Raw genomic sequence first — 13,926 nt, 5'->3', positions numbered from 1 at the left:
CACCCAAAGGATGGGATGTCATCCAGAGGGACCTGGACAAGCTGGATATGTGGGACTATGTGTTTTAACAAGACCAAGCACAAAGCACTGCACCTGGAACTGGGGCAAGCCCCACTGTCAACACAGGCTGGGGTTGGACAGACCCAGAGCAGCCCTGCCCAGAAGGGCTTGGGGGTGCTGTGGCTGAGAGGCTGCACATGGCCCAGCCATGGCACTCACATTCCAAAGAGCCACACGTGTCCTGGGCTGCACCCAGAGCCCCGTGGGCAGCAGGGCAGGGAGGGGATTCTGCCCCTCAGCTCTGCTGAGATCCCACCGGGAGCACTGCATCCAATTCTGGGGTCCTCAGCACAGAAATGACATGGAAATGCTGGAGCAAATCCAGGGGAGGCCACCAAATTGATGTAGAGGGATGGATCACCTCTCCTATGAGGAAGGACTGAGAGAGCTGAGTTTGTACAGCCTGGAAAAGAGGCAGCTTCAGGATATCCTAACTCTGGCCTTCCAACACCTGAAAGGAGTTTACAAGGAAGATGGACAGGGACTTTTTACAAGAGCATGTAATGACAGGACACAGGGGAATGTCTTCAAACTGAAAGAAAGAGGGTTTAGATAAGATATTAGGAAGAAATTCTTTACAGTAAGGGTGGTGAGGCACCCAGAGAAGTGGATGTTCCATGCTTGGAAATGGAAGGCCAAGCTGGATGGGGTTTTGAGTTACATGGAGCTCTAAACAACCTGATCTAGAGGAAGGTGTTCCTGTCCACAGAGGAGGGTGTGAACTGGACAATCTTGAAGGTTTCTACCAACCCAAATATATGAGTCTAGGATTTAGTGCATTCCATTTATAGTCTTTAGTGTAGTCCTTTTACAATAGCAGAGGAGGCAATTCTCAGACACTCAGGCAAACAGTTGCTGGTTGGGGAATTAAATACAGCACAGAATTGTCATTTGTGTCTGAAGACAAAAAAATGTTCCTAATTTAGGTAGTGCATGTTGCTATAGGACACGAAATAACACAACATGCACACATAGCTCTCTCAAGATAAAAAAGCACTTAATTTCCGACTTCAACATTCATAGATTTCTAACAGTGACAGTGGAGGGTTGACAGTGCCACCTCTCTAATGACACTGGACAAACCAACAGTCTATCAAATTCCTACTTCTCCATAAAAGAATGCAAAATAATAAGTTATTTACATAAAGTGTGTGAGAAAGTTAGTCACAAGAATGTAAACATCAGAAGGCTTACAGAAATTTAAAAAATCAGGGTGACAAGTTCATCATGGGGATTCTGGTGTACCTTATTGAAAGTGCTTAGCTCCCCAGTTTGTTTTCCAGAACCAGCAAAAAGTAGGATATATCCACACAGAAACTAAGGTCAAGTGATTGGTTATAAACAGAAAGGTGTTTTCTATGGAACAAAGCTATGAGTAGCTTTGGGTGGGAAAGGGGGGAGTATTAAAAAAAAAAAAAATCTATATATGTATTAGAAATAAGCAGAAACTCATCTGTACTGATGGCCTGATGAAGTCCAAGTGTTCAATATATTCTACTTGATAACTTATTTGTTCTTCAAAATAAAGACTAGTTTTTATGCATAATAAAAGATTAGTAACAGGAGAGAAATGCATGTCAAAATGTTAATGAATGTCAGCCAAGATGTTAATGAATGTCCAGGATATTTACAGATATATTTAAGTAAGCAGAGAATGACTCTGTTTTAGGCATTAAGGAACTTGTTGAAGTGATCTCTAAATTATTAGCTATTATCTTGGAGTGCTCCTAGAGTTTGCGCCCAATAATGTAAAAACAGGAATGCATAGAAATAATATTCAAAAAGAAAAAAAAGGTTAAAAGCAGAATCTGAGGAATTAAAGGCAAATAATTCCATTTAATGCCTGGAAATAAAAAGCACCTGAACTCACATTGCTAAAAAAGACCATCCAGGCCAATTTTGTTGCCTTCACTAATAGCCTAAATAAGCTGGCAGGTACAGGGGAGGAAATGACTGAGATTTTAGTAAGATTAACATGTGAAAAGTATTTTCTGTATAGCACTAAAGTAAACATGCAGAGAAGATTCTGAAAAAAAATTAAATTAAAAAAATTTAAATTAATTTTAAAATTTAAAACTTGCTCTCAGGTTAGCAGGAATTATTCACTGAAGCTAGAAAGGCAGTCTGAACATGGCATGCCAATTCCATTTATTATACTAATAATCTGGATAACAAAATAGGAAATACACTGATTAATTCTGTAGAGGCCATGCTGGACAGAAGTATCTGCAAGAATTTCAGTGAACAGGATCTGAATTCTAAGTGGCTTTTTTAGACTGATGGAGCAATCTGAAATCAATGAGATGGAATTTAATACAAGTGAGTGCAAGGTGCTACCTTCTGGAAAAAGAGACAAAATAAATAAATATGAGCTTTGAGACAACTGACTAGATAGTGTTTCTAAAGAAAAGAAGACTGGTGCTGTAGTGACCAAAAACAGTGCAGGTTACAAAGTGACAAAACAAATCTGATGCCTGACAGAATTAAGAGGTATTATAAAGAACAAGGACTATTCATTCCACTAAGTATTCTCTGGACTTTTGCTATATTTTAATGCCACAGTTTTGAGACAAATTAGGAGATTATAGAGGAAAAAACCAAGAGGGAACAAAGGATTAGAATCTTGGGAAAAATAATAAAGGATTATAATCTTAGATTATAATCTGAATTTAGAAATTATGATAGATGAAGTAACAGTAGAGAATACTCTAAGACATTTTTTTAAAACTCCAAACAGATGAAAAGAAAAAAAAGTACCCTCAGATGGATATTTTCGTCCTGAATGTCTACAGTTTTTTATGTGGAGCTGTGAGAAATCCTAAATCCAAAATAAAATATGGCAAGGCTAGAATTCAATATTTTAATTTCAGCATCTGAAAGCCTCAACATCCAATGGAATCCAGGTGCTTTGAGTCCTTCCTCAGTCATAGCAAACACAGCAGTTCAACCCACTGCATAGTCACTATAAAGCCTCCCAGATTCTTATTTCTCTTATTCGCTTTTCATAGAGACTTGGTGGCAAGCTTGGACTAAAACCTAAATTAAGAGAGATTCAAAGTTAAGAGAGATTGATTCTATTATGAGAAAAAACAACACATTATATGGCTTAATCATCTAACTTTACACAGATTTGAAGGGTCAAAGACAAATGAACATTGATTAATGTGCAACACCAACAGAAAGTAAATAGATTTTTAAGAGTTTGAAGGTGCTAGGCATGAGCAGAGACAAAAATTAACTTTGGACTAGAAGTATAAATAGAGATCAAAAGTGAAAAAACCTCATCCAGTAATGACCTGAGTACTCACCAACAGCAATTCTTACTGGTAAGCAGCAAAACTTCTTTAAAAGAGGAATTTACTGAACACAAATTACATTTTTCTGTATGACCAAGATAATAAGCAGTTTTTAAAATAACACAATGTGTCCTGCAGCCAAAATGTGTAAGGTTATTATAGAAGACAGAAAGATGCCATGGCTATATGAACAGCTTTAATTAAATAAAATTGCAATATAAATAATATTAAAATAAATATGCCTATGTAGAATGCTGTATTTTGCATTCCAAATGATACAGGCAGATATGTTTCATGGTAGTTGGTAAAGACATTTAACAGAAGAGGCAGAGAAATATGATTTCTTATAAAATTAACGTGAATTAACTTCACTGCTTCTCCTTGAACTGTGCACTTTGCACTGAAACTGTGCACAGCTTCAGTTGCAGAGGTAAATGCTTCTGAAGGTCACGTTCATTAGTTACCCAGAGCAATATCAGGTCTTGATGTTTACTTATGGCAGTGGCTTTCTGCTCCTAATTCTGTCAATAGAAAACAAATCATAACTTCCTCCCTGCTGTGTTTTAGGTTCAGTGCTCTCAGTGAGATTCTCCAAAACCACATATCACTGTCTCTGGCATCTCTTCACCTCCTGCTTCCTGCTGCAGTAGGATGGAGTTGGGAACTGGAGACACAAAAGGCAAAGGTTACAGGGTGAGATAAAAGTAATTTACTGGAAACAGAAATGAGATGAGAAAATGAACAAGAACAGCCATACTAATGACAGAGGATATAAGAAAAGAAACAAATTCTGTAGGGAAAAAAACCAAAACAAAGCAACCAATAATAAACGATACTGGTTGGCTACATCCATCGTGTTTTCTTTACCAGAGGGAATCCCTTCTGCCTAGAAGAAACTCACCCAGCAATGACCTGTGAGCTTGTACAGAATAAATTTCATGTGTCAGCTATGCCCCTCCTGACTACAGCAAAAAAAAAAAAAAAACAACAAACTCTTGTCCTGGCTGGAACCAGGACACTCTCAAACCTTAAGATCATCCTTGGTGTTACAAGCTAAATGGAAGGCATGGAAGAACAGTGTATTCACTCCTGCAGTTGTAGAATTGAATTTAGTGAATCGCCTGTTTCCTTCATTTGAGACACTCTCTCACAGGGAGTCTAAGCTTATTTATCTAGGTGATACAATTGGTCACCTTTCAGATAACAAATTAAATATCCAAAAGCTAAATCAAAACTGTGTATCACACTTCAAGGAAGTGTATTAGCAATAACTGAAGACAGACAGAAATTCTTTGGTTAATACTAGTATTAATACTAGTATATTAATAGATTAGTAGATCAACAATGTTCTATATCATTATGAAGTCCTCCATTAAAAATTAGCTATAGAGTTGATCCTAACAATCCTATTGATCAGAGCAGAAGCAGTTGGTTTTCATCTTGCAGCAATTACTTTGTTTTACTTTACTCTGCCAACCATTTAGGAAACTCTAAACTGCCTGAGTGGTCAATAAGTAAATAAATAAGGCAAAAGAAATATTAAGTTGAATATGCTTTCTTTAATATAATGGGAATACTCAGAACATCCTCAGTGAGGTATCATGTTCACAGTTTTTCCAGATTAAAGAAGATATTTTCGCAAGAAGTTTTTTAGTGCCTGACACATCTCCTTTATTCTATACTATGTTCAACTGCCACATATTTTGTGTTCCAATCTTCTCAAAGACTTGCTGTCTCAAAATAAACCATACCTTTAAAACAAAAAATGATCTTTCTGAACTTCTGCAGAAAATGTTTTAATGTGTGTCAATGTACTTAGAATGTGCGTCAATGTACTTAGAATGTGCAAAGAAAACTTGATAAAATAAATGTTCTGCCTTTATATGCAGATGTGTGGAGCAACTAACATGATAGAGACATGGCAGTTTATGCACCAAATGGTATTACTGAATATCATTTGCCTCTGTTGACACATCTTCATTACTCTCCACAGAATAGAGTATCCTTCCTAGTGTGTGTGGAGAGCAGAGAACAAAGGAGACAATGCTGACCTGATGGCCAGGTACCCAGAAATTCATCCAAAATTAATCTGCCATTCCTGTAAAAGCTGTTTGTTCAAGGGCTGCTTGGCACTACTTACAAAAGCTCTATGAATGTGCTACTGAGCCACCTGCATTAACAGTTTAAATATTAACTAACTCCTATTTACTTTTGTTGTCTCTTTCATCACAGTGGAAACAAAGCAGCATGTGGTGTGCGCGTACATGCGTGTGTTAAAGTTCAAGCTATACCTCAGGAAATGAGAAAAGCATTCAGTTCACAAAACAGGTAGGAGCACGGCAGAGATTTGCAGAGGATGGGATTGGTTACCTTGGAAACAGGTTTGAATTCTTTCATAAAACAACAAGATACTCAGTGTTGACCTATTTCCAGCTGCTGTATGGATTTAAGGTGGAACTATATATGCAAAGTTTATAGAAAAAGTCTTCCTATCAACACTGAATCTTTATTTACTGATTAAATGCATTACTTTGTTTCCTCTATACCTCTAAGCCTTTTGAGTGAAAAAAATAGTTGAGAACAGAAAAGAAAACGGGAAGAAGGATGTCATCATCTTCTCAACAAGAATTTGTTTCCAATGTATTTGTTTCCAGCATTCACAACTACCTGTTAACACTAAAAACATTTTGGTCAATATATTATCTTATTTCAAATAACTATTTCATTAATATAGGTAAAATATTTTTTATGGAAACAGCCACTTCCCATCCCATTACAAAACTTTAAACTGCAGATAGAATTCCTGAGATAAGTGCAGATGTTTAGTTTATTTTGTCTTCCACCATCTCAGCTCCAAGGGTTTGTTTTATTTTTGTGAGCACTGACATTTTTCACAGCATTTTTTCATGAAGCCTAATACAACCAGCAGTCAGATCTGTGAAGACCTTGAATGCAGTGCATTAGCACGAGAAGGGTAACTGTAACTAAATCAATAGACCTTTCTCATCATATTCTACAAAACTTCAGCATACAGGAAAATGGAAAAAGGATCATTATTGTAGGGTTGATAAACACACAAATACAGATGGACAGCAGGTGTACAGGACCATGTGTTACTGATTTAGGGAGCCTCCTAGATAGTCTGGATGTCTAAATAATACAGTGCAATGCAGCATTACACAAAGGGACATGATATTGAATCCCAGAAGCAGTCAGATTGCCTGTCTGGTGCATATATCAATTATCTGGTCCAAACTATTTTGAGTGTATTCATTTTATATTCTTTGGAATCACTGAAAGCCCAAGCTTTCCAAGCAAGGCAAGGAGCAGAAAGAAAGCAAGGCAAAAGAACTCACAAATTAAATTCAACTGGACCTGCAGAGTGAAGGAAATAATTGAAAACTGTGTGAAGTTACTTCATATCATCATCTCTAATGATAACATAATCTTAAGAGTCATTGTTAAGCTCATTGTATATATCATATGTCTGAAGCCATACATTTTTTAGTAATTTCCAGGTAGATTTGTTTGTGGTAGGATATGTTTCTTTCTAGGAAACATATTAAAGGTTATATTTTTGCATATTCTCTTTAAGAATATCATAAACCTTAGCATTTCTTTCTACTTGCTCTTGAGATTGTGATATTACTTGCATTTTTTTAAAAAATAGGGTATTTTTTGGCTATCAAGGTATTGATCTGAAAACAATTAAAATGCAAAAAAAAAAAGTATTTCTGAACCTCAGCCTATGGAAACAAAACAAAATTGAGTCCTTTGAAAGCTACACAATCTCTTTCATCAAAAAGTGTTTCCAGTTTTAAGAGAGAACAAATTATTTATTTCACTCTGGTATTTCACACTAACCTCTCCCCATTCTTCCTTTCTTACTCAGGTAAAAATACTCTTTTGGAGGTAAAAAGATGCTCAGACAGACTAATTTTTTTTTTACTTTTTTTTTTTTTTTTCAGTTTGGACACAGGATCAGAACTTTCCCAGCCAAGCTATGTATCCAGCTGCTAGTCCAATCGGATGTGCTCCCTATCTGTGTACAGGGACCCACCTGTCTTTAAAACACTGGGCACGTATCTGGCAGAGCACAACTTAAAGTTATTATCAGAGCATTTATTTCTTTGTCCTTCTTCAGTGTGTACTGGGTTCTGACCAGGTAATGGTTGACACTCTTACAAAAGGGTCGGAAAATCCATCATAAAGATCATTCATATGGATGAACTGTCAACAATTAGGCTATAATCTCTTTGCAGTTCATAATGTCCCAAAGCTAGTCTGCTTTTCCTGTTAGGTATTGACATATAAGTATAAGTAATATATTTTAGAGCCCTCATCCTCATATGCTTCTATTAGTCTAATTAAATCTGTCTCACTGAACAGATTAACACTTTCTTTCCTAAAACATCTGTCAATGGCGTATGAATTTTATGTAAAACATTTTTTTTTCATGCTTCTGAACCCATTCTTCCCTAGACTTTTTTTTTCCTCATGGCTCAGTACAGATCAGCAACAGCAAAAATCATCTTGAAATGTACCAGGGAAAAATGACATTGGACATCAAAAGCAGAGTTACTTAAGCTGGAGAGATGAAACTCAATTATTTCTTCAATTCTAGACAGTGAAAAATGGTGTTCCACTGCTAATTTTCCAAGTACTCCTTTAAAAATGACAATGAAGCACTCTGAATGCATTCCTTGCATCATTCAAATCACACTCTTTTGCAACAGAGAGGTATAGCCAAAAAAACAACAGTACTAATGCTGATCTGCAAATGACCTAAGAAGTTTGTGGAAGGAATGTGGCCACATCCTTTTGGTTACCATGAAAAGTAACATGCTGGCTGCAGTTTTTCAAGATGCTTTAAAACCCAGTGTCTCTCTCTTCAATGCATGTAAGACACCAAATGTTTGGATGTGCTTTGCTCAACACATTTTCCAGTGTTTGTTGTGTTACCAGCTTATAATACATTTGCTAGCTGTTCACTAAGTTACAGACACATGATCACATCTTGTGGTTAAATAAATGAATCTTCACTGCTGCTGCAGTGAATATTAATACACAGAGAAGAGGAAAAAATATTTGGAGAAAGAAAACAGGCTCACTGTATTTTATTTTTCTTTTTCATCTCCACAGTTTTATATGTGGGAGTCATATGTTTTTTTTCCCCTGAACATTATATTTTTCCTTATAATTTTTCTGGAATTCATCTATACCTTGATTTATTATTAAGCCTCATTCCATAGAGGTCTAAAGTTCTGGTGGCGGCATCAAGGATGCTGCCAGTCCAGGAAGCTTGGCAAGTCCTTGTATTGCCCTGGCTGAACAGAAAAACTTTCGTCGCTTCTAAGCATGGTAGCTTGCTCTCCTTAAAATTTTCCTTGGCTACAAGCTGAGCAGCACTGACCTTTTGCATCATGGTGAGCAAAAGGTGCACAAATGCACAAAATGTGCACTGCTTGTCAGACATCCATGGGGACACTGGAGTTTCACAAAAAGGGGAGCGTCTGGAATGAGAACAGGCAGTGCTGCAGCCCTGATGAAAGCCCACCAGAACAACTCTATTTCTTAATTCTCTTTCCTCAGAAGAGTGATTCTTACTATGTTTTTCCTATGCTTCTTAAGTACAGTTCTCACTATCTCACTCTTAACACACATGCCACCCCCACACCTTCATTCTTTAGACATTTAATTTAGGCCTCTTATTTTGCAGTCAGGCTTTTTTCTTCTTTATTATATAGCCATCTTCCCAAAAGCCAGAGCCCAACCAAACAATCTTCATCCGCCAAATATCCTGGTTTACACTTTTATGCGAACAGAAATTAATCAGAATAAAACCACAACAAAATAGTCACCTGATATAACAGCAAAGATTTCATCTCAATTTTTTCATGTCTTTTGATTCGCCTTACTCCACTCCCATTTCTCCCATGTTTTAGATGCTAAAAAAAACCAGAGGACATTCCCAGAAGATTTCATTGCTTAGGCTCAGAAGAAAATTACATACTTCATGGTAAGGTATGTATATGTTCTTTACAAAAATGAAAATAATCTCCCCTTTCATTTCCTTAGATTCCTGAGGTTTTTTATGAATACAGACTTCAATTAAAAATAACAGATTGTGAAATGGCAACCAAAGGAAATGCAAAAAATGCTGATTAAATGATAATTATTAAATAAGTAATACTCCAAGTATTCATATTTTCAGGCACACAGTTAAGAGGGATTGGCTGATTCCATCCTTGATGGCCTTAATTATAGCTGAAAAAGTAAAAGCAAAAGACATTTAAGATCTGGTTTTTAAGTGTGGAGGACTTCAGCTCTGTCTACCATGTTTTTATGTATATGGAACTGGCCATGATTGTGAAAAAGAAAAAATAAAAAAGGAGAACAACCAGTGTAATGAATCAATAGTTTTCAATTAAGTCAACCCAGTAAAGCGCAACAATGCCTTCAGCATAAACAAAAAATTCCAAAAACCAATGCAATATAAAATGAAGGTTATGAAATCCGTATTGAATGATTGACTTAATAATGCTGAAAAGTGAAGCCAACCATTTTTGTTATTAAGTTTTTCCCTTCCCAGGATTCTCATAATGAATGTACAGAACTTCTTCTTCTGTTGAAATATTACCATGTAAGAAAGCAGCTCCAATTTTCTGAGAGTTTTTAGTTAACAGTAATATGAGTAATCCCAAATTAAAAAAAACTTAGATATATTCAAATATCCCAACAGTTACTTTATCATGCCATTCACAACCTTATGGCTTTTACTGATAGAATATTATTCTTTTTTTGCAAAATTGAAGTCAAAATTTTAGTCCAAGTCAATCCAAGTTTAGAAGAGATCAGTATTCACTCTGATTGACTCTTAAAAAAGTGAATAAACATAGAAAATATAGAAGCATATTGTACACACATATACATCATAGAATGAGGTAATTAAATATTCTACAAAACAAGAATCAGCCTACATTTTAATTCACCTTGACAGGTCTTGCAGTTTAATTTTAATTAATTTTCTCCAACATCTTTATTAAATAAATCTATAAACTGGTTCCAATAGACTATATATTGGTGAGAATGCTGCACACAAGGAGACTTTTGCCTTAACAAAGGCAAAAATCACCTGCAGGAAATGAAGTTGTGACAGGGATCTGTGCAATCTGTGGGGTGATAGAAGAGCATCTTAATCCAACATGTGCATACAATGCAACTTCACACTTCAAAACACTACCTCAGTTCATTCTGTCTGTCTGAGTCGCAAGAGAAAACAGCAAGCTCTGTCTGTGCCTAGGGAATAAGGTAGCTCCAGATGAGGAAGCTTTAGTCTGGAAGCTGTAAAAGAAAACTTAAACATTTCCTCTGCACAGGACAATGGGCTAGAGAAGCCCATTGTTTGGAGCTGAGTGTTCTTTGAAAGTGCCTGCTAGCTGTCAGTGCTAAGTAAACAATTTTGTAGAGAACGGACCGTCATTATCAGCTTCTGATTTGTGGTACGAATACACCAGATCAATATTGAAATACTGTAGTTTGGTCTTTTGTTGCATTGTTTTCAAGATAACCTTTGCAGTTAGAAAAGTAAACTTCAACAATTTATTATTTTAAAAAATCAGACTGAAATGCAAAAAATCTGTGTCAGAAACTTTCCAGAAATACACGTGTTCATGAGTGGGCTCTGGCAGACTCTAAGTAAAAACAGAAAAAAATTCAAGATTTGTTTAAATGTATTTTACAAATCTACTTCTATTTTATGAAGTGTTCACAGTCTCAGAATTTTTCTTTCTAGCAAAAGCCTTTTTCCTTCCTCCTTTGAGTCTTCCCACAATATCTTTCACCAGTTAAGTGAGGAGAGGATAAACCTCTTTTTTTGGAAGATGCTTCCCAAGAAAAGGTTGGTGTTCTGGACATAGGAGAAAAACTAACCGCAACAAAAACAGAGGATATGGAAGACAGCCAGAAAACAGTGAAAAATTATTTTTAAAATGATGCAATAGAGACTAAGGAGGAAAATCAGCATGAGGGCACATATGAATTAAATAAAGATCTATAAAATAAATACCAAACAAAGACAAGCTTCTAGCAACCATTCCTCAGTGATTTTAGTGTGTGAGCCCACCTTCCTCATCCCAATCACAGTGGGTGCTCAAGCTGCCTCATTCCACAGCTCTCACTAAACTCCCTCTGATTAATGGCATTTTCTGCTTCCCACAGGTCCCTGTGATATCTCCCACAGGTCTGTGATCCCCATTCCTCTGCAAGTACTGTGGCCCTCAGCAAGTTTCTGCCCTTCACCCACTACAGAATCTGGCTAGAGGAAAGCTCAGAAGGATGTCTGATTACATTCTGGTTCTTCTCTACAAAACAAAACAAAACAAAATAAAACAAAAAACAAGCAAAGAAACAAAAAATACATAAAAAAAACCACAAAAGAAAACAAACGTAAACCCCACCAAACTCTTCAGCATAACTCACTCTGGACAAACATCTTTGCTTCCCTTTGGCTGACTTAGAGGACCTACTTATTTTTTCAGATGCCTTCTTTTAAAATTTCCTTTCTGTTCATTTGGGAATTTGCCATCTTCTCCAAAAAGGAGACAGGGCCTCAGACCATTCACTTTCTCTGTCTGTACTCCCTGTCTGCTGAGTAGATCAGTATCACTTTTTGGAATCTTAAAGAGAATCACAGTTTGTCACTCTCTTCCACACCTCCCTTCTTCCTCCTGGAATACTTCAAATAAAACTGGCAGGACAGCTATTGTAATCTCTGAAGAGATTTCCTTGTATAACTTCACTGTGAAAGAGAGAATAGAACTGGAATTAAATCTAATTCAGCTTTAGTTCAAAGCTTGCAGTTTAGATAGTCTCATAAACAGCTTGTAACATATCCCAAAATTCTTGAAAATATGAAAGTTCTCTCTTTTGGGAAAGCAAATTGAAGACACCAAATTAACTATTTGAAGTATAAAATCCAAACTTAAATGTGAGAAAAAGATTAGGTTTTGGATTTTTAATAGCCCAGTGGATTGGAAGACTGGTTTGCTATGGTAGACACTGTGAAAAGCCCTTTAACAATCTCAGATAAACGCAGACTTTCCCTCTAGCCATCATACCCTTGCTTTTGTTTATATATCTAAGCTGTGACTGCAGTAACTAACTCAGTAGAGTTTCCATGGAGACTGGAAAGTCATTTTAAACACCCATGACATTCAGAATATAACTGTCTATTAGCAGATATTGTATGAGTTGCTAGAGGCAACATTTCCTAATCATTCTTAGTTACTTCTCTCTATTTTTTGTAATCTACTTACTCAAGTATGCATAGGGAACAAAACTCTGAGAAGATTTTAAAAACTGAAAAAGCATTTGTAGTTCAGATAAACTACCAACACTTATTTTCCTTGATCTATGAAGGAAATCTGTTTAAATCGGCTTAGAATTATAACTTTAACTTCTATGCAAAGAATTGAGCATTTGTAGTTTAAAAGCTCAGAAAATATGATTTAAAAGGATGCACTAAATAAGGAGAGTGGCTAAAATTGCAAATTTCAATTTTCCATCTAAAAATACAATGCAAAAGTTATATTTTTATATATCTATATAAAAATATATCTATATATATATTTTATGTATATATATATATATATCTTTTTATATATGTATCAAAGTTATATCTATGTAATCAGTAAAATATGTAATATTTTGCTCAACTTTACCACAGTTTACGTAAACAATTTTAATCTATGCATTTCTTTTTCCCTTTTTGTTTTTTTTTTTTTAATTGCAGGTGCAGGTTTCTTGTAATTGAGTCTTAATGTGTGTTTGCTGATTCTTTCCAAGCAAGCAAAACCAAAAGGATTGATACTAAATATTGCATCAAAGGAAAGCTTGCATTGCCATCCATTCTGCCTGGCTCATATTTTGTTCTCTCCCTTTCTCCCAGTGGCCGTAACACTCAGCTCTGTTATACTGAAAGGACTAATGCTAAATATTACATCAAAGGAGGGCCTGCGTTCCCGCCCATTCTGCCTGGCTCATATTTTTCTCTCTCTCTTTCTCCCAGAGGCTGTAACAGTCAGTTCTGCTGCTCCCTGGCTTGTAACAAGCGTGCTGTAATACACAGGCTCCTCTCACTGACCACCAAAAGAAACTGCTAGAGTCTTGTCCTTTCTTCAGGATTGTTTTGAAGCAGAATTAACTTCATTTTTTTCCTTTATTTTTGCTTTCTTTAGCACACTTTGGCTCTGCTAATGTACACACATATCTAAGTAAGAATTCAATGTGTTCAATTAATATGGATTTATTACAGCGTTTTTCCCTCCAGGAACAACAGGAAAAAGCAACCACCTCATGACAGATGAAGTGGTGACAGATGCTCATTTTCTCACTCAATGTACCTTAAGATTTTAACTTTAATATTTTCAGATCCTGTACTGGACTCTGAACTCCATAGTGTTAGTAAGATCTCTTCGCATTGTGGACAGACAAACCAATCCTTGCAAGCCTCAGAACCAAGGACACCCTCTGTCCCAGGCCCTGAAATGTATAAACAAAAGTGAATAGT

General features: G+C 36.2%; 1 protein-coding gene and 1 long non-coding RNA gene across 3 annotated transcripts in view; one reads left to right on the top strand and one right to left on the bottom strand.

The window, feature by feature from the left end:
• Positions 1–13,926, bottom strand: part of RAB3C (RAB3C, member RAS oncogene family) — a 121,482-nt gene that overhangs the window by 40,949 nt on the left and 66,607 nt on the right. The window lies entirely within an intron of this gene.
• LOC141727235 (uncharacterized) lies at positions 5,588–13,023 on the top strand. The gene is made up of 4 exons (XR_012578292.1): positions 5,588–5,684; positions 7,325–7,521; positions 9,302–9,380; positions 11,577–13,023. It is a non-coding gene; the product is annotated as an uncharacterized LOC141727235 (long non-coding RNA).

The sequence above is a fragment of the Zonotrichia albicollis genome, chromosome Z, assembly GCF_047830755.1.
Source record: "Zonotrichia albicollis isolate bZonAlb1 chromosome Z, bZonAlb1.hap1, whole genome shotgun sequence".
NCBI lineage: Eukaryota > Metazoa > Chordata > Aves > Passeriformes > Passerellidae > Zonotrichia > Zonotrichia albicollis.
Note: the sequence above shows the minus strand (reverse complement) of the source record. Positions and strands in the feature narration are given on the sequence as shown.